General features: G+C 46.1%; 8 non-coding genes across 8 annotated transcripts; all 8 read right to left on the bottom strand.

Annotated features, from left to right (window-relative positions):
• Positions 1 to 1,701: 1,701 nt before the first annotated feature.
• Positions 1,702 to 1,892, bottom strand: LOC130338195 (U2 spliceosomal RNA). The gene has a single exon (XR_008878938.1). It is a non-coding gene; the product is annotated as a U2 spliceosomal RNA (small nuclear RNA).
• A 2,087-nt stretch (positions 1,893 to 3,979) lies between these two features.
• LOC130338183 (U2 spliceosomal RNA) lies at positions 3,980 to 4,170 on the bottom strand. Its single transcript, XR_008878931.1, has one exon. It is a non-coding gene; the product is annotated as a U2 spliceosomal RNA (small nuclear RNA).
• A 2,086-nt stretch (positions 4,171 to 6,256) lies between these two features.
• Positions 6,257 to 6,447, bottom strand: LOC130338171 (U2 spliceosomal RNA). Its single transcript, XR_008878920.1, has one exon. It is a non-coding gene; the product is annotated as a U2 spliceosomal RNA (small nuclear RNA).
• A 2,085-nt stretch (positions 6,448 to 8,532) lies between these two features.
• On the bottom strand, positions 8,533 to 8,723 carry LOC130338159 (U2 spliceosomal RNA). Its single transcript, XR_008878909.1, has one exon. It is a non-coding gene; the product is annotated as a U2 spliceosomal RNA (small nuclear RNA).
• A 2,088-nt stretch (positions 8,724 to 10,811) lies between these two features.
• Positions 10,812 to 11,002, bottom strand: LOC130338247 (U2 spliceosomal RNA). The gene has a single exon (XR_008878979.1). It is a non-coding gene; the product is annotated as a U2 spliceosomal RNA (small nuclear RNA).
• A 2,090-nt stretch (positions 11,003 to 13,092) lies between these two features.
• Positions 13,093 to 13,283, bottom strand: LOC130338235 (U2 spliceosomal RNA). The gene has a single exon (XR_008878968.1). It is a non-coding gene; the product is annotated as a U2 spliceosomal RNA (small nuclear RNA).
• Positions 13,284 to 15,366: 2,083 nt separating this feature from the next.
• On the bottom strand, positions 15,367 to 15,557 carry LOC130338223 (U2 spliceosomal RNA). Its single transcript, XR_008878957.1, has one exon. It is a non-coding gene; the product is annotated as a U2 spliceosomal RNA (small nuclear RNA).
• Positions 15,558 to 17,644: 2,087 nt separating this feature from the next.
• Positions 17,645 to 17,835, bottom strand: LOC130338210 (U2 spliceosomal RNA). Its single transcript, XR_008878946.1, has one exon. It is a non-coding gene; the product is annotated as a U2 spliceosomal RNA (small nuclear RNA).
• Between the last annotated feature and the right edge of the window lie 385 nt (positions 17,836 to 18,220).

Below are 18,220 nucleotides of genomic sequence, written 5' to 3'. Positions count from 1 at the left end.
CACGGGAAGCTGTAAGCATAGAGGACATGCCTGCACCCCATTGGACTTACCTGTGTGGGTTAAATCCGGGTTATTTGACAACCTATGGCGGTGATGGTTCTGCTCAGGCAGAGCAGTGCTGATGCTCCTCATAAAGCTGTCGCTGCTGTGAAGGTTCTAGGTGACATCACAAATCCCTATGGTTACATACACAACAAAGCTGGGTTGTTGTTGTTTACACTCTGCAAGGCCTGTGGAAGTGAGTGACATCATAGCACTGTAGTTCTGAGGGTTCAAGATGGATGCAACAATCTCCTGTTGCTTCTATGAAGGCCGTAATAGACGACATCACCAAACAGCTCCATAGTCACATACACAGCAAAGGAGAGATGTTGTTTACACCTAGTGATGTCAGTGGTATTGAGTGACATCACAGCACAGTGCTAAGGCTCCTGGGCCTGGACACAGCAGCGGCTGCAATATCTCAACGGAGAATACGTTTATATCTATGTGTGTGTGTGCGCATATATATATATATATATATATATATATATATATATTTCTCCGCCGAAATCACTTTTAAACCCATTTCCACCTTTTTTTCCCTTCTCTTCCTCTTACTTTTTTTTCACGTTTTTTTACGTTTTTCTCCTTTTCGCCTCTTTTCTGGGCGTATTATTCTTCTTTTTCTTCTTTTTTTTCGTCTAATGCATACCCCATCAGTGCAGCAATGCTTATTCAATACCGCCAGCAGATGGAGACACTGGGGGATAATTTTCTAAGGATTTATACTGATTTTTCCTGTCTGAATTTGTCGCACAGAAAGTTGCAGGCCAAATATGTGTGACATTTCTGCGACTTTAGCTTCTAGAGCATTTTTACAACATTATACATAGGTGCTGAATACATAAAAAGCGACTGTTCAGCGACAGACAAGTCGCATCGGCTGAAAGTAGGCCAGAATGTCAGTCCATGTTGGAGCAGGTTTAGATACAGTCTAAAGCATAGATCTCAAAGTCTGTGCACAGAATTTAGCAAGGGCCTCGCACCTTCTGATGCATCAGGTAGGTGCACAATAGCATAGCCTAACCCTCTGTACTTTGGTCTATATTGATGCGGGACATAGACAGCCAGCTGATGACCAATCCATTAGTGCAATGGATGGCTGGAAGCATTTGTCTTTGCCTTTGCAATACCACAGAAGCAATGCATGGTCAATGTACAGCAATGACACACCTGTGTGAACAGCCAGGAGACCCCCCCCCCCCATGTTATGTTACATAGTTACATAGTTAGTACGGTCGAAAAAAGACATATGTCCATCAAGTTCAACCAGGGAATTAAGGGGTAGGGGTGTGGCGCAATATTGGGGAAGGGATGAGATTTTATATTTCTTCATAAGCATTAATCTTATTTTGTCAATTAGGAACATTCAGCACCCACCCGCTATCAAGGCAGCTGCCTATCATGTCATGCCCTACCTGCACAGGTGTGCTGGCTACTCAAATGATCCAATTAAGGAGGCCATTTAGTCAGCAGCAGCAGAAGTCCTGTGCCTGGACGCTCCAACAGGGGCCAGACACAAGCAGAAGCAGAAGCAGCAGCAGCACCACCTTTTGTTTTTTGGCTGCAGCAGCAGCAAGGCCCACAGGGCTGGCTAGCTGGCTAGCCAGCAAGCAGGTAGCAATGAAAGTAGGAATCTTTCTTTTTAACCCTGTAAGGGGGTGGTGCACTGTACCCGAAGATACTGCCATATCGGGTCAATGCATAGGGCGACGGAAGCAAGCTTCGAAATCGGCCCCCGTTCTCAAAAATCCATTTAATATATGGTCCCCAGATAGGGGACGTATCAGATATTAAACTGATAAGAACAGATACTACACTTGATCTTAGCCAAAAGGCCGAGAAGCGATAACCGTGAAAGGGGCGGGCCCAACAAGGTCCCCTTCATGGGCACTATCACTGCTTGCTGTCAGGGAGGCTGCCAGACAATTTTCCATGCACACTCTGGGCTGGGGGGCAGTCAACCACCAGTATACACAGCAGAACCTAAACCCATACCATTATTGCTAAGCAGCAAGACAGGGGCCCATTGCACTCCCACGGGGCCTTTTTAAATGCAATCCATAACCCGGATTTGCCAGGAACCCTTCTTACTCCTCCTACTTGCATGTGACACTGGGCTTAGGATCTGCATAGGAAACACACACACAAGCACACACCTACCTTTGTTGCCTGCAGATGCCTCCTTGGCTGTCCCCAAACGGTATCAAACCAACACCCACGGGAAGCTGTAAGCATAGAGGACATGCCTGCACCCCATTGGACTTACCTGTGTGGGTTAAATCCGGGTTATTTGACAACCTATGGCGGTGATGGTTCTGCTCAGGCAGAGCAGTGCTGATGCTCCTCATAAAGCTGTCGCTGCTGTGAAGGTTCTAGGTGACATCACAAATCCCTATGGTTACATACACAACAAAGCTGGGTTGTTGTTGTTTACACTCTGCAAGGCCTGTGGAAGTGAGTGACATCATAGCACTGTAGTTCTGAGGGTTCAAGATGGATGCAACAATCTCCTGTTGCTTCTATGAAGGCCGTAATAGACGACATCACCAAACAGCTCCATAGTCACATACACAGCAAAGGAGAGATGTTGTTTACACCTAGTGATGTCAGTGGTATTGAGTGACATCACAGCACAGTGCTAAGGCTCCTGGGCCTGGACACAGCAGCGGCTGCAATATCTCAACGGAGAATACGTTTATATCTATGTGTGTGTGTGCGCATATATATATATATATATATATATATATATATATATATATATATTTCTCCGCCGAAATCACTTTTAAACCCATTTCCACCTTTTTTTCCCTTCTCTTCCTCTTACTTTTTTTTCACGTTTTTTTACGTTTTTCTCCTTTTCGCCTCTTTTCTGGGCGTATTATTCTTCTTTTTCTTCTTTTTTTTCGTCTAATGCATACCCCATCAGTGCAGCAATGCTTATTCAATACCGCCAGCAGATGGAGACACTGGGGGATAATTTTCTAAGGATTTATACTGATTTTTCCTGTCTGAATTTGTCGCACAGAAAGTTGCAGGCCAAATATGTGTGACATTTCTGCGACTTTAGCTTCTAGAGCATTTTTACAACATTATACATAGGTGCTGAATACATAAAAAGCGACTGTTCAGCGACAGACAAGTCGCATCGGCTGAAAGTAGGCCAGAATGTCAGTCCATGTTGGAGCAGGTTTAGATACAGTCTAAAGCATAGATCTCAAAGTCTGTGCACAGAATTTAGCAAGGGCCTCGCACCTTCTGATGCATCAGGTAGGTGCACAATAGCATAGCCTAACCCTCTGTACTTTGGTCTATATTGATGCGGGACATAGACAGCCAGCTGATGACCAATCCATTAGTGCAATGGATGGCTGGAAGCATTTGTCTTTGCCTTTGCAATACCACAGAAGCAATGCATGGTCAATGTACAGCAATGACACACCTGTGTGAACAGCCAGGAGACCCCCCCCCCCCATGTTATGTTACATAGTTACATAGTTAGTACGGTCGAAAAAAGACATATGTCCATCAAGTTCAACCAGGGAATTAAGGGGTAGGGGTGTGGCGCGATATTGGGGAAGGGATGAGATTTTATATTTCTTCATAAGCATTAATCTTATTTTGTCAATTAGGAACATTCAGCACCCACCCGCTATCAAGGCAGCTGCCTATCATGTCATGCCCTACCTGCACAGGTGTGCTGGCTACTCAAATGATCCAATTAAGGAGGCCATTTAGTCAGCAGCAGCAGAAGTCCTGTGCCTGGACGCTCCAACAGGGGCCAGACACAAGCAGAAGCAGAAGCAGCAGAAGCAGCAGCAGCACCACCTTTTGTTTTTTGGCTGCAGCAGCAGCAAGGCCCACAGGGCTGGCTAGCTGGCTAGCCAGCAAGCAGGTAGCAATGAAAGTAGGAATCTTTCTTTTTAACCCTGTAAGGGGGTGGTGCACTGTACCCGAAGATACTGCCATATCGGGTCAATGCATAGGGCGACGGAAGCAAGCTTCGAAATCGGCCCCCGTTCTCAAAAATCCATTTAATATATGGTCCCCAGATAGGGGACGTATCAGATATTAAACTGATAAGAACAGATACTACACTTGATCTTAGCCAAAAGGCCGAGAAGCGATAACCGTGAAAGGGGCGGGCCCAACAAGGTCCCCTTCATGGGCACTATCACTGCTTGCTGTCAGGGAGGCTGCCAGACAATTTTCCATGCACACTCTGGGCTGGGGGGCAGTCAACCACCAGTACACACAGCAGAACCTAAACCCATACCATTATTGCTAAGCAGCAAGACAGGGGCCCATTGCACTCCCACGGGGCCTTTTTAAATGCAATCCATAACCCGGATTTGCCAGGAACCCTTCTTACTCCTCCTACTTGCATGTGACACTGGGCTTAGGATCTGCATAGGAAACACACACACAAGCACACACCTACCTTTGTTGCCTGCAGATGCCTCCTTGGCTGTCCCCAAACGGTATCAAACCAACACCCACGGGAAGCTGTAAGCATAGAGGACATGCCTGCACCCCATTGGACTTACCTGTGTGGGTTAAATCCGGGTTATTTGACAACCTATGGCGGTGATGGTTCTGCTCAGGCAGAGCAGTGCTGATGCTCCTCATAAAGCTGTCGCTGCTGTGAAGGTTCTAGGTGACATCACAAATCCCTATGGTTACATACACAACAAAGCTGGGTTGTTGTTGTTTACACTCTGCAAGGCCTGTGGAAGTGAGTGACATCATAGCACTGTAGTTCTGAGGGTTCAAGATGGATGCAACAATCTCCTGTTGCTTCTATGAAGGCCGTAATAGACGACATCACCAAACAGCTCCATAGTCACATACACAGCAAAGGAGAGATGTTGTTTACACCTAGTGATGTCAGTGGTATTGAGTGACATCACAGCACAGTGCTAAGGCTCCTGGGCCTGGACACAGCAGCGGCTGCAATATCTCAACGGAGAATACGTTTATATCTATGTGTGTGTGTGCGCATATATATATATATATATATATATATATATATATATATATATATATATTTCTCCGCCGAAATCACTTTTAAACCCATTTCCACCTTTTTTTCCCTTCTCTTCCTCTTACTTTTTTTTCACGTTTTTTTACGTTTTTCTCCTTTTCGCCTCTTTTCTGGGCGTATTATTCTTCTTTTTCTTCTTTTTTTTCGTCTAATGCATACCCCATCAGTGCAGCAATGCTTATTCAATACCGCCAGCAGATGGAGACACTGGGGGATAATTTTCTAAGGATTTATACTGATTTTTCCTGTCTGAATTTGTCGCACAGAAAGTTGCAGGCCAAATATGTGTGACATTTCTGCGACTTTAGCTTCTAGAGCATTTTTACAACATTATACATAGGTGCTGAATACATAAAAAGCGACTGTTCAGCGACAGACAAGTCGCATCGGCTGAAAGTAGGCCAGAATGTCAGTCCATGTTGGAGCAGGTTTAGATACAGTCTAAAGCATAGATCTCAAAGTCTGTGCACAGAATTTAGCAAGGGCCTCGCACCTTCTGATGCATCAGGTAGGTGCACAATAGCATAGCCTAACCCTCTGTACTTTGGTCTATATTGATGCGGGACATAGACAGCCAGCTGATGACCAATCCATTAGTGCAATGGATGGCTGGAAGCATTTGTCTTTGCCTTTGCAATACCACAGAAGCAATGCATGGTCAATGTACAGCAATGACACACCTGTGTGAACAGCCAGGAGACCCCCCCCCCCCCATGTTATGTTACATAGTTACATAGTTAGTACGGTCGAAAAAAGACATATGTCCATCAAGTTCAACCAGGGAATTAAGGGGTAGGGGTGTGGCGCGATATTGGGGAAGGGATGAGATTTTATATTTCTTCATAAGCATTAATCTTATTTTGTCAATTAGGAACATTCAGCACCCACCCGCTATCAAGGCAGCTGCCTATCATGTCATGCCCTACCTGCACAGGTGTGCTGGCTACTCAAATGATCCAATTAAGGAGGCCATTTAGTCAGCAGCAGCAGAAGTCCTGTGCCTGGACGCTCCAACAGGGGCCAGACACAAGCAGAAGCAGCAGAAGCAGCAGCAGCACCACCTTTTGTTTTTTGGCTGCAGCAGCAGCAAGGCCCACAGGGCTGGCTAGCTGGCTAGCCAGCAAGCAGGTAGCAATGAAAGTAGGAATCTTTCTTTTTAACCCTGTAAGGGGGTGGTGCACTGTACCCGAAGATACTGCCATATCGGGTCAATGCATAGGGCGACGGAAGCAAGCTTCGAAATCGGCCCCCGTTCTCAAAAATCCATTTAATATATGGTCCCCAGATAGGGGACGTATCAGATATTAAACTGATAAGAACAGATACTACACTTGATCTTAGCCAAAAGGCCGAGAAGCGATAACCGTGAAAGGGGCGGGCCCAACAAGGTCCCCTTCATGGGCACTATCACTGCTTGCTGTCAGGGAGGCTGCCAGACAATTTTCCATGCACACTCTGGGCTGGGGGGCAGTCAACCACCAGTACACACAGCAGAACCTAAACCCATACCATTATTGCTAAGCAGCAAGACAGGGGCCCATTGCACTCCCACGGGGCCTTTTTAAATGCAATCCATAACCCGGATTTGCCAGGAACCCTTCTTACTCCTCCTACTTGCATGTGACACTGGGCTTAGGATCTGCATAGGAAACACACACACAAGCACACACCTACCTTTGTTGCCTGCAGATGCCTCCTTGGCTGTCCCCAAACGGTATCAAACCAACACCCACGGGAAGCTGTAAGCATAGAGGACATGCCTGCACCCCATTGGACTTACCTGTGTGGGTTAAATCCGGGTTATTTGACAACCTATGGCGGTGATGGTTCTGCTCAGGCAGAGCAGTGCTGATGCTCCTCATAAAGCTGTCGCTGCTGTGAAGGTTCTAGGTGACATCACAAATCCCTATGGTTACATACACAACAAAGCTGGGTTGTTGTTGTTTACACTCTGCAAGGCCTGTGGAAGTGAGTGACATCATAGCACTGTAGTTCTGAGGGTTCAAGATGGATGCAACAATCTCCTGTTGCTTCTATGAAGGCCGTAATAGACGACATCACCAAACAGCTCCATAGTCACATACACAGCAAAGGAGAGATGTTGTTTACACCTAGTGATGTCAGTGGTATTGAGTGACATCACAGCACAGTGCTAAGGCTCCTGGGCCTGGACACAGCAGCGGCTGCAATATCTCAACGGAGAATACGTTTATATCTATGTGTGTGTGTGCGCATATATATATATATATATATATATATATATATATATATATATATTTCTCCGCCGAAATCACTTTTAAACCCATTTCCACCTTTTTTTCCCTTCTCTTCCTCTTACTTTTTTTTCACGTTTTTTTACGTTTTTCTCCTTTTCGCCTCTTTTCTGGGCGTATTATTCTTCTTTTTCTTCTTTTTTTTCGTCTAATGCATACCCCATCAGTGCAGCAATGCTTATTCAATACCGCCAGCAGATGGAGACACTGGGGGATAATTTTCTAAGGATTTATACTGATTTTTCCTGTCTGAATTTGTCGCACAGAAAGTCGCAGGCCAAATATGTGTGACATTTCTGCGACTTTAGCTTCTAGAGCATTTTTACAACATTATACATAGGTGCTGAATACATAAAAAGCGACTGTTCAGCGACAGACAAGTCGCATCGGCTGAAAGTAGGCCAGAATGTCAGTCCATGTTGGAGCAGGTTTAGATACAGTCTAAAGCATAGATCTCAAAGTCTGTGCACAGAATTTAGCAAGGGCCTCGCACCTTCTGATGCATCAGGTAGGTGCACAATAGCATAGCCTAACCCTCTGTACTTTGGTCTATATTGATGCGGGACATAGACAGCCAGCTGATGACCAATCCATTAGTGCAATGGATGGCTGGAAGCATTTGTCTTTGCCTTTGCAATACCACAGAAGCAATGCATGGTCAATGTACAGCAATGACACACCTGTGTGAACAGCCAGGAGACCCCCCCCCCATGTTATGTTACATAGTTACATAGTTAGTACGGTCGAAAAAAGACATATGTCCATCAAGTTCAACCAGGGAATTAAGGGGTAGGGGTGTGGCGCGATATTGGGGAAGGGATGAGATTTTATATTTCTTCATAAGCATTAATCTTATTTTGTCAATTAGGAACATTCAGCACCCACCCGCTATCAAGGCAGCTGCCTATCATGTCATGCCCTACCTGCACAGGTGTGCTGGCTACTCAAATGATCCAATTAAGGAGGCCATTTAGTCAGCAGCAGCAGAAGTCCTGTGCCTGGACGCTCCAACAGGGGCCAGACACAAGCAGAAGCAGAAGCAGCAGAAGCAGCAGCAGCACCACCTTTTGTTTTTTGGCTGCAGCAGCAGCAAGGCCCACAGGGCTGGCTAGCTGGCTAGCCAGCAAGCAGGTAGCAATGAAAGTAGGAATCTTTCTTTTTAACCCTGTAAGGGGGTGGTGCACTGTACCCGAAGATACTGCCATATCGGGTCAATGCATAGGGCGACGGAAGCAAGCTTCGAAATCGGCCCCCGTTCTCAAAAATCCATTTAATATATGGTCCCCAGATAGGGGACGTATCAGATATTAAACTGATAAGAACAGATACTACACTTGATCTTAGCCAAAAGGCCGAGAAGCGATAACCGTGAAAGGGGCGGGCCCAACAAGGTCCCCTTCATGGGCACTATCACTGCTTGCTGTCAGGGAGGCTGCCAGACAATTTTCCATGCACACTCTGGGCTGGGGGGCAGTCAACCACCAGTACACACAGCAGAACCTAAACCCATACCATTATTGCTAAGCAGCAAGACAGGGGCCCATTGCACTCCCACGGGGCCTTTTTAAATGCAATCCATAACCCGGATTTGCCAGGAACCCTTCTTACTCCTCCTACTTGCATGTGACACTGGGCTTAGGATCTGCATAGGAAACACACACACAAGCACACACCTACCTTTGTTGCCTGCAGATGCCTCCTTGGCTGTCCCCAAACGGTATCAAACCAACACCCACGGGAAGCTGTAAGCATAGAGGACATGCCTGCACCCCATTGGACTTACCTGTGTGGGTTAAATCCGGGTTATTTGACAACCTATGGCGGTGATGGTTCTGCTCAGGCAGAGCAGTGCTGATGCTCCTCATAAAGCTGTCGCTGCTGTGAAGGTTCTAGGTGACATCACAAATCCCTATGGTTACATACACAACAAAGCTGGGTTGTTGTTGTTTACACTCTGCAAGGCCTGTGGAAGTGAGTGACATCATAGCACTGTAGTTCTGAGGGTTCAAGATGGATGCAACAATCTCCTGTTGCTTCTATGAAGGCCGTAATAGACGACATCACCAAACAGCTCCATAGTCACATACACAGCAAAGGAGAGATGTTGTTTACACCTAGTGATGTCAGTGGTATTGAGTGACATCACAGCACAGTGCTAAGGCTCCTGGGCCTGGACACAGCAGCGGCTGCAATATCTCAACGGAGAATACGTTTATATCTATGTGTGTGTGTGCGCATATATATATATATATATATATATATATATATATATATATATATATTTCTCCGCCGAAATCACTTTTAAACCCATTTCCACCTTTTTTTCCCTTCTCTTCCTCTTACTTTTTTTTCACGTTTTTTTACGTTTTTCTCCTTTTCGCCTCTTTTCTGGGCGTATTATTCTTCTTTTTCTTCTTTTTTTTCGTCTAATGCATACCCCATCAGTGCAGCAATGCTTATTCAATACCGCCAGCAGATGGAGACACTGGGGGATAATTTTCTAAGGATTTATACTGATTTTTCCTGTCTGAATTTGTCGCACAGAAAGTTGCAGGCCAAATATGTGTGACATTTCTGCGACTTTAGCTTCTAGAGCATTTTTACAACATTATACATAGGTGCTGAATACATAAAAAGCGACTGTTCAGCGACAGACAAGTCGCATCGGCTGAAAGTAGGCCAGAATGTCAGTCCATGTTGGAGCAGGTTTAGATACAGTCTAAAGCATAGATCTCAAAGTCTGTGCACAGAATTTAGCAAGGGCCTCGCACCTTCTGATGCATCAGGTAGGTGCACAATAGCATAGCCTAACCCTCTGTACTTTGGTCTATATTGATGCGGGACATAGACAGCCAGCTGATGACCAATCCATTAGTGCAATGGATGGCTGGAAGCATTTGTCTTTGCCTTTGCAATACCACAGAAGCAATGCATGGTCAATGTACAGCAATGACACACCTGTGTGAACAGCCAGGAGACCCCCCCCCCCATGTTATGTTACATAGTTACATAGTTAGTACGGTCGAAAAAAGACATATGTCCATCAAGTTCAACCAGGGAATTAAGGGGTAGGGGTGTGGCGCGATATTGGGGAAGGGATGAGATTTTATATTTCTTCATAAGCATTAATCTTATTTTGTCAATTAGGAACATTCAGCACCCACCCGCTATCAAGGCAGCTGCCTATCATGTCATGCCCTACCTGCACAGGTGTGCTGGCTACTCAAATGATCCAATTAAGGAGGCCATTTAGTCAGCAGCAGCAGAAGTCCTGTGCCTGGACGCTCCAACAGGGGCCAGACACAAGCAGAAGCAGAAGCAGCAGAAGCAGCAGCAGCACCACCTTTTGTTTTTTGGCTGCAGCAGCAGCAAGGCCCACAGGGCTGGCTAGCTGGCTAGCCAGCAAGCAGGTAGCAATGAAAGTAGGAATCTTTCTTTTTAACCCTGTAAGGGGGTGGTGCACTGTACCCGAAGATACTGCCATATCGGGTCAATGCATAGGGCGACGGAAGCAAGCTTCGAAATCGGCCCCCGTTCTCAAAAATCCATTTAATATATGGTCCCCAGATAGGGGACGTATCAGATATTAAACTGATAAGAACAGATACTACACTTGATCTTAGCCAAAAGGCCGAGAAGCGATAACCGTGAAAGGGGCGGGCCCAACAAGGTCCCCTTCATGGGCACTATCACTGCTTGCTGTCAGGGAGGCTGCCAGACAATTTTCCATGCACACTCTGGGCTGGGGGGCAGTCAACCACCAGTACACACAGCAGAACCTAAACCCATACCATTATTGCTAAGCAGCAAGACAGGGGCCCATTGCACTCCCACGGGGCCTTTTTAAATGCAATCCATAACCCGGATTTGCCAGGAACCCTTCTTACTCCTCCTACTTGCATGTGACACTGGGCTTAGGATCTGCATAGGAAACACACACACAAGCACACACCTACCTTTGTTGCCTGCAGATGCCTCCTTGGCTGTCCCCAAACGGTATCAAACCAACACCCACGGGAAGCTGTAAGCATAGAGGACATGCCTGCACCCCATTGGACTTACCTGTGTGGGTTAAATCCGGGTTATTTGACAACCTATGGCGGTGATGGTTCTGCTCAGGCAGAGCAGTGCTGATGCTCCTCATAAAGCTGTCGCTGCTGTGAAGGTTCTAGGTGACATCACAAATCCCTATGGTTACATACACAACAAAGCTGGGTTGTTGTTGTTTACACTCTGCAAGGCCTGTGGAAGTGAGTGACATCATAGCACTGTAGTTCTGAGGGTTCAAGATGGATGCAACAATCTCCTGTTGCTTCTATGAAGGCCATAATAGACGACATCACCAAACAGCTCCATAGTCACATACACAGCAAAGGAGAGATGTTGTTTACACCTAGTGATGTCAGTGGTATTGAGTGACATCACAGCACAGTGCTAAGGCTCCTGGGCCTGGACACAGCAGCGGCTGCAATATCTCAACGGAGAATACGTTTATATCTATGTGTGTGTGTGCGCATATATATATATATATATATATATATATATATATATATATATATATATTTCTCCGCCGAAATCACTTTTAAACCCATTTCCACCTTTTTTTCCCTTCTCTTCCTCTTACTTTTTTTTCACGTTTTTTTACGTTTTTCTCCTTTTCGCCTCTTTTCTGGGCGTATTATTCTTCTTTTTCTTCTTTTTTTTCGTCTAATGCATACCCCATCAGTGCAGCAATGCTTTTTCAATACCGCCAGCAGATGGAGACACTGGGGGATAATTTTCTAAGGATTTATACTGATTTTTCCTGTCTGAATTTGTCGCACAGAAAGTTGCAGGCCAAATATGTGTGACATTTCTGCGACTTTAGCTTCTAGAGCATTTTTACAACATTATACATAGGTGCTGAATACATAAAAAGCGACTGTTCAGCGACAGACAAGTCGCATCGGCTGAAAGTAGGCCAGAATGTCAGTCCATGTTGGAGCAGGTTTAGATACAGTCTAAAGCATAGATCTCAAAGTCTGTGCACAGAATTTAGCAAGGGCCTCGCACCTTCTGATGCATCAGGTAGGTGCACAATAGCATAGCCTAACCCTCTGTACTTTGGTCTATATTGATGCGGGACATAGACAGCCAGCTGATGACCAATCCATTAGTGCAATGGATGGCTGGAAGCATTTGTCTTTGCCTTTGCAATACCACAGAAGCAATGCATGGTCAATGTACAGCAATGACACACCTGTGTGAACAGCCAGGAGACCCCCCCCCCCATGTTATGTTACATAGTTACATAGTTAGTACGGTCGAAAAAAGACATATGTCCATCAAGTTCAACCAGGGAATTAAGGGGTAGGGGTGTGGCGCGATATTGGGGAAGGGATGAGATTTTATATTTCTTCATAAGCATTAATCTTATTTTGTCAATTAGGAACATTCAGCACCCACCCGCTATCAAGGCAGCTGCCTATCATGTCATGCCCTACCTGCACAGGTGTGCTGGCTACTCAAATGATCCAATTAAGGAGGCCATTTAGTCAGCAGCAGCAGAAGTCCTGTGCCTGGACGCTCCAACAGGGGCCAGACACAAGCAGAAGCAGAAGCAGCAGAAGCAGCAGCAGCACCACCTTTTGTTTTTTGGCTGCAGCAGCAGCAAGGCCCACAGGGCTGGCTAGCTGGCTAGCCAGCAAGCAGGTAGCAATGAAAGTAGGAATCTTTCTTTTTAACCCTGTAAGGGGGTGGTGCACTGTACCCGAAGATACTGCCATATCGGGTCAATGCATAGGGCGACGGAAGCAAGCTTCGAAATCGGCCCCCGTTCTCAAAAATCCATTTAATATATGGTCCCCAGATAGGGGACGTATCAGATATTAAACTGATAAGAACAGATACTACACTTGATCTTAGCCAAAAGGCCGAGAAGCGATAACCGTGAAAGGGGCGGGCCCAACAAGGTCCCCTTCATGGGCACTATCACTGCTTGCTGTCAGGGAGGCTGCCAGACAATTTTCCATGCACACTCTGGGCTGGGGGGCAGTCAACCACCAGTACACACAGCAGAACCTAAACCCATACCATTATTGCTAAGCAGCAAGACAGGGGCCCATTGCACTCCCACGGGGCCTTTTTAAATGCAATCCATAACCCGGATTTGCCAGGAACCCTTCTTACTCCTCCTACTTGCATGTGACACTGGGCTTAGGATCTGCATAGGAAACACACACACAAGCACACACCTACCTTTGTTGCCTGCAGATGCCTCCTTGGCTGTCCCCAAACGGTATCAAACCAACACCCACGGGAAGCTGTAAGCATAGAGGACATGCCTGCACCCCATTGGACTTACCTGTGTGGGTTAAATCCGGGTTATTTGACAACCTATGGCGGTGATGGTTCTGCTCAGGCAGAGCAGTGCTGATGCTCCTCATAAAGCTGTCGCTGCTGTGAAGGTTCTAGGTGACATCACAAATCCCTATGGTTACATACACAACAAAGCTGGGTTGTTGTTGTTTACACTCTGCAAGGCCTGTGGAAGTGAGTGACATCATAGCACTGTAGTTCTGAGGGTTCAAGATGGATGCAACAATCTCCTGTTGCTTCTATGAAGGCCGTAATAGACGACATCACCAAACAGCTCCATAGTCACATACACAGCAAAGGAGAGATGTTGTTTACACCTAGTGATGTCAGTGGTATTGAGTGACATCACAGCACAGTGCTAAGGCTCCTGGGCCTGGACACAGCAGCGGCTGCAATATCTCAACGGAGAATACGTTTATATCTATGTGTGTGTGTGCGCATATATATATATATATATATATATATATATATATATATATTTCTCCGCCGAAATCACTTTTAAACCCATTTCCACCTTTTTTTCCCTTCTCTTCCTCTTACTTTTTTTTCACGTTTTTTTACGTTTTTCTCCTTTTCGCCTCTTTTCTGGGCGTATTATTCTTCTTTTTCTTCTTTTTTTTCGTCTAATGCATACCCCATCAGTGCAGCAATGCTTATTCAATACCGCCAGCAGATGGAGACACTGGGGGATAATTTTCTAAGGATTTATACTGATTTTTCCTGTCTGAATTTGTCGCACAGAAAGTTGCAGGCCAAATATGTGTGACATTTCTGCGACTTTAGCTTCTAGAGCATTTTTACAACATTATACATAGGTGCTGAATACATAAAAAGCGACTGTTCAGCGACAGACAAGTCGCATCGGCTGAAAGTAGGCCAGAATGTCAGTCCATGTTGGAGCAGGTTTAGATACAGTCTAAAGCATAGATCTCAAAGTCTGTGCACAGAATTTAGCAAGGGCCTTGCACCTTCTGATGCATCAGGTAGGTGCACAATAGCATAGCCTAACCCTCTGTACTTTGGTCTATATTGATGCGGGACATAGACAGCCAGCTGATGACCAATCCATTAGTGCAATGGATGGCTGGAAGCATTTGTCTTTGCCTTTGCAATACCACAGAAGCAATGCATGGTCAATGTACAGCAATGACACACCTGTGTGAACAGCCAGGAGACCCCCCCCCCCCATGTTATGTTACATAGTTACATAGTTAGTACGGTCGAAAAAAGACATATGTCCATCAAGTTCAACCAGGGAATTAAGGGGTAGGGGTGTGGCGCGATATTGGGGAAGGGATGAGATTTTATATTTCTTCATAAGCATTAATCTTATTTTGTCAATTAGGAACATTCAGCACCCACCCGCTATCAAGGCAGCTGCCTATCATGTCATGCCCTACCTGCACAGGTGTGCTGGCTACTCAAATGATCCAATTAAGGAGGCCATTTAGTCAGCAGCAGCAGAAGTCCTGTGCCTGGACGCTCCAACAGGGGCCAGACACAAGCAGAAGCAGAAGCAGCAGAAGCAGCAGCAGCACCACCTTTTGTTTTTTGGCTGCAGCAGCAGCAAGGCCCACAGGGCTGGCTAGCTGGCTAGCCAGCAAGCAGGTAGCAATGAAAGTAGGAATCTTTCTTTTTAACCCTGTAAGGGGGTGGTGCACTGTACCCGAAGATACTGCCATATCGGGTCAATGCATAGGGCGACGGAAGCAAGCTTCGAAATCGGCCCCCGTTCTCAAAAATCCATTTAATATATGGTCCCCAGATAGGGGACGTATCAGATATTAAACTGATAAGAACAGATACTACACTTGATCTTAGCCAAAAGGCCGAGAAGCGATAACCGTGAAAGGGGCGGGCCCAACAAGGTCCCCTTCATGGGCACTATCACTGCTTGCTGTCAGGGAGGCTGCCAGACAATTTTCCATGCACACTCTGGGCTGGGGGGCAGTCAACCACCAGTACACACAGCAGAACCTAAACCCATACCATTATTGCTAAGCAGCAAGACAGGGGCCCATTGCACTCCCACGGGGCCTTTTTAAATGCAATCCATAACCCGGATTTGCCAGGAACCCTTCTTACTCCTCCTACTTGCATGTGACACTGGGCTTAGGATCTGCATAGGAAACACACACACAAGCACACACCTACCTTTGTTGCCTGCAGATGCCTCCTTGGCTGTCCCCAAACGGTATCAAACCAACACCCACGGGAAGCTGTAAGCATAGAGGACATGCCTGCACCCCATTGGACTTACCTGTGTGGGTTAAATCCGGGTTATTTGACAACCTATGGCGGTGATGGTTCTGCTCAGGCAGAGCAGTGCTGATGCTCCTCATAAAGCTGTCGCTGCTGTGAAGGTTCTAGGTGACATCACAAATCCCTATGGTTACATACACAACAAAGCTGGGTTGTTGTTGTTTACACTCTGCAAGGCCTGTGGAAGTGAGTGACATCATAGCACTGTAGTTCTGAGGGTTCAAGATGGATGCAACAATCTCCTGTTGCTTCTATGAAGGCCGTAATAGACGACATCACCAAACAGCTCCATAGTCACATACACAGCAAAGGAGAGATGTTGTTTACACCTAGTGATGTCAGTGGTATTGAGTGACATCACAGCACAGTGCTAAGGCTCCTGGGCCTGGACACAGCAGCGGCTGCAATATCTCAACGGAGAATACGTTTATATCTATGTGTGTGTGTGCGCATATATATATATATATATATATATATATATATATATATATATATTTCTCCGCCGAAATCACTTTTAAACCCATTTCCACCTTTTTTTCCCTTCTCTTCCTCTTACTTTTTTTTCACGTTTTTTTACGTTTTTCTCCTTTTCGCCTCTTTTCTGGGCGTATTATTCTTCTTTTTCTTCTTTTTTTTCGTCTAATGCATACCCCATCAGTGCAGCAATGCTTATTCAATACCGCCAGCAGATGGAGACACTGGGGGATAATTTTCTAAGGATTTATACTGATTTTTCCTGTCTGAATTTGTCGCACAGAAAGTTGCAGGCCAAATATGTGTGACATTTCTGCGACTTTAGCTTCTAGAGCATTTTTACAACATTATACATAGGTGCTGAATACATAAAAAGCGACTGTTCAGCGACAGACAAGTCGCATCGGCTGAAAGTAGGCCAGAATGTCAGTCCATGTTGGAGCAGGTTTAGATACAGTCTAAAGCATAGATCTCAAAGTCTGTGCACAGAATTTAGCAAGGGCCTCGCACCTTCTGATGCATCAGGTAGGTGCACAATAGCATAGCCTAACCCTCTGTACTTTGGTCTATATTGATGCGGGACATAGACAGCCAGCTGATGACCAATCCATTAGTGCAATGGATGGCTGGAAGCATTTGTCTTTGCCTTTGCAATACCACAGAAGCAATGCATGGTCAATGTACAGCAATGACACACCTGTGTGAACAGCCAGGAGACCCCCCCCCCCCATGTTATGTTACATAGTTACATAGTTAGTACGGTCGAAAAAAGACATATGTCCATCAAGTTCAACCAGGGAATTAAGGGGTAGGGGTGTGGCGCGATATTGGGGAAGGGATGAGATTTTATATTTCTTCATAAGCATTAATCTTATTTTGTCAATTAGGAACATTCAGCACCCACCCGCTATCAAGGCAGCTGCCTATCATGTCATGCCCTACCTGCACAGGTGTGCTGGCTACTCAAATGATCCAATTAAGGAGGCCATTTAGTCAGCAGCAGCAGAAGTCCTGTGCCTGGACGCTCCAACAGGGGCCAGACACAAGCAGAAGCAGAAGCAGCAGAAGCAGCAGCAGCACCACCTTTTGTTTTTTGGCTGCAGCAGCAGCAAGGCCCACAGGGCTGGCTAGCTGGCTAGCCAGCAAGCAGGTAGCAATGAAAGTAGGAATCTTTCTTTTTAACCCTGTAAGGGGGTGGTGCACTGTACCCGAAGATACTGCCATATCGGGTCAATGCATAGGGCGACGGAAGCAAGCTTCGAAATCGGCCCCCGTTCTCAAAAATCCATTTAATATATGGTCCCCAGATAGGGGACGTATCAGATATTAAACTGATAAGAACAGATACTACACTTGATCTTAGCCAAAAGGCCGAGAAGCGATAACCGTGAAAGGGGCGGGCCCAACAAGGTCCCCTTCATGGGCACTATCACTGCTTGCTGTCAGGGAGGCTGCCAGACAATTTTCCATGCACACTCTGGGCTGGGGGGCAGTCAACCACCAGTACACACAGCAGAACCTAAACCCATACCATTATTGCTAAGCAGCAAGACAGGGGCCCATTGCACTCCCACGGGGCCTTTTTAAATGCAATCCATAACCCGGATTTGCCAGGAACCCTTCTTACTCCTCCTACTTGCATGTGACACTGGGCTTAGGATCTGCATAGGAAACACACACACAAGCACACACCTACCTTTGTTGCCTGCAGATGCCTCCTTGGCTGTCCCCAAACGGTATCAAACCAACACCCACGGGAAGCTGTAAG

This window comes from Hyla sarda, unplaced genomic scaffold (assembly GCF_029499605.1).
Source record: "Hyla sarda isolate aHylSar1 unplaced genomic scaffold, aHylSar1.hap1 scaffold_515, whole genome shotgun sequence".
In the NCBI taxonomy this organism is placed as follows: Eukaryota; Metazoa; Chordata; class Amphibia; order Anura; family Hylidae; genus Hyla; species Hyla sarda.
Note: the sequence above shows the minus strand (reverse complement) of the source record. Positions and strands in the feature narration are given on the sequence as shown.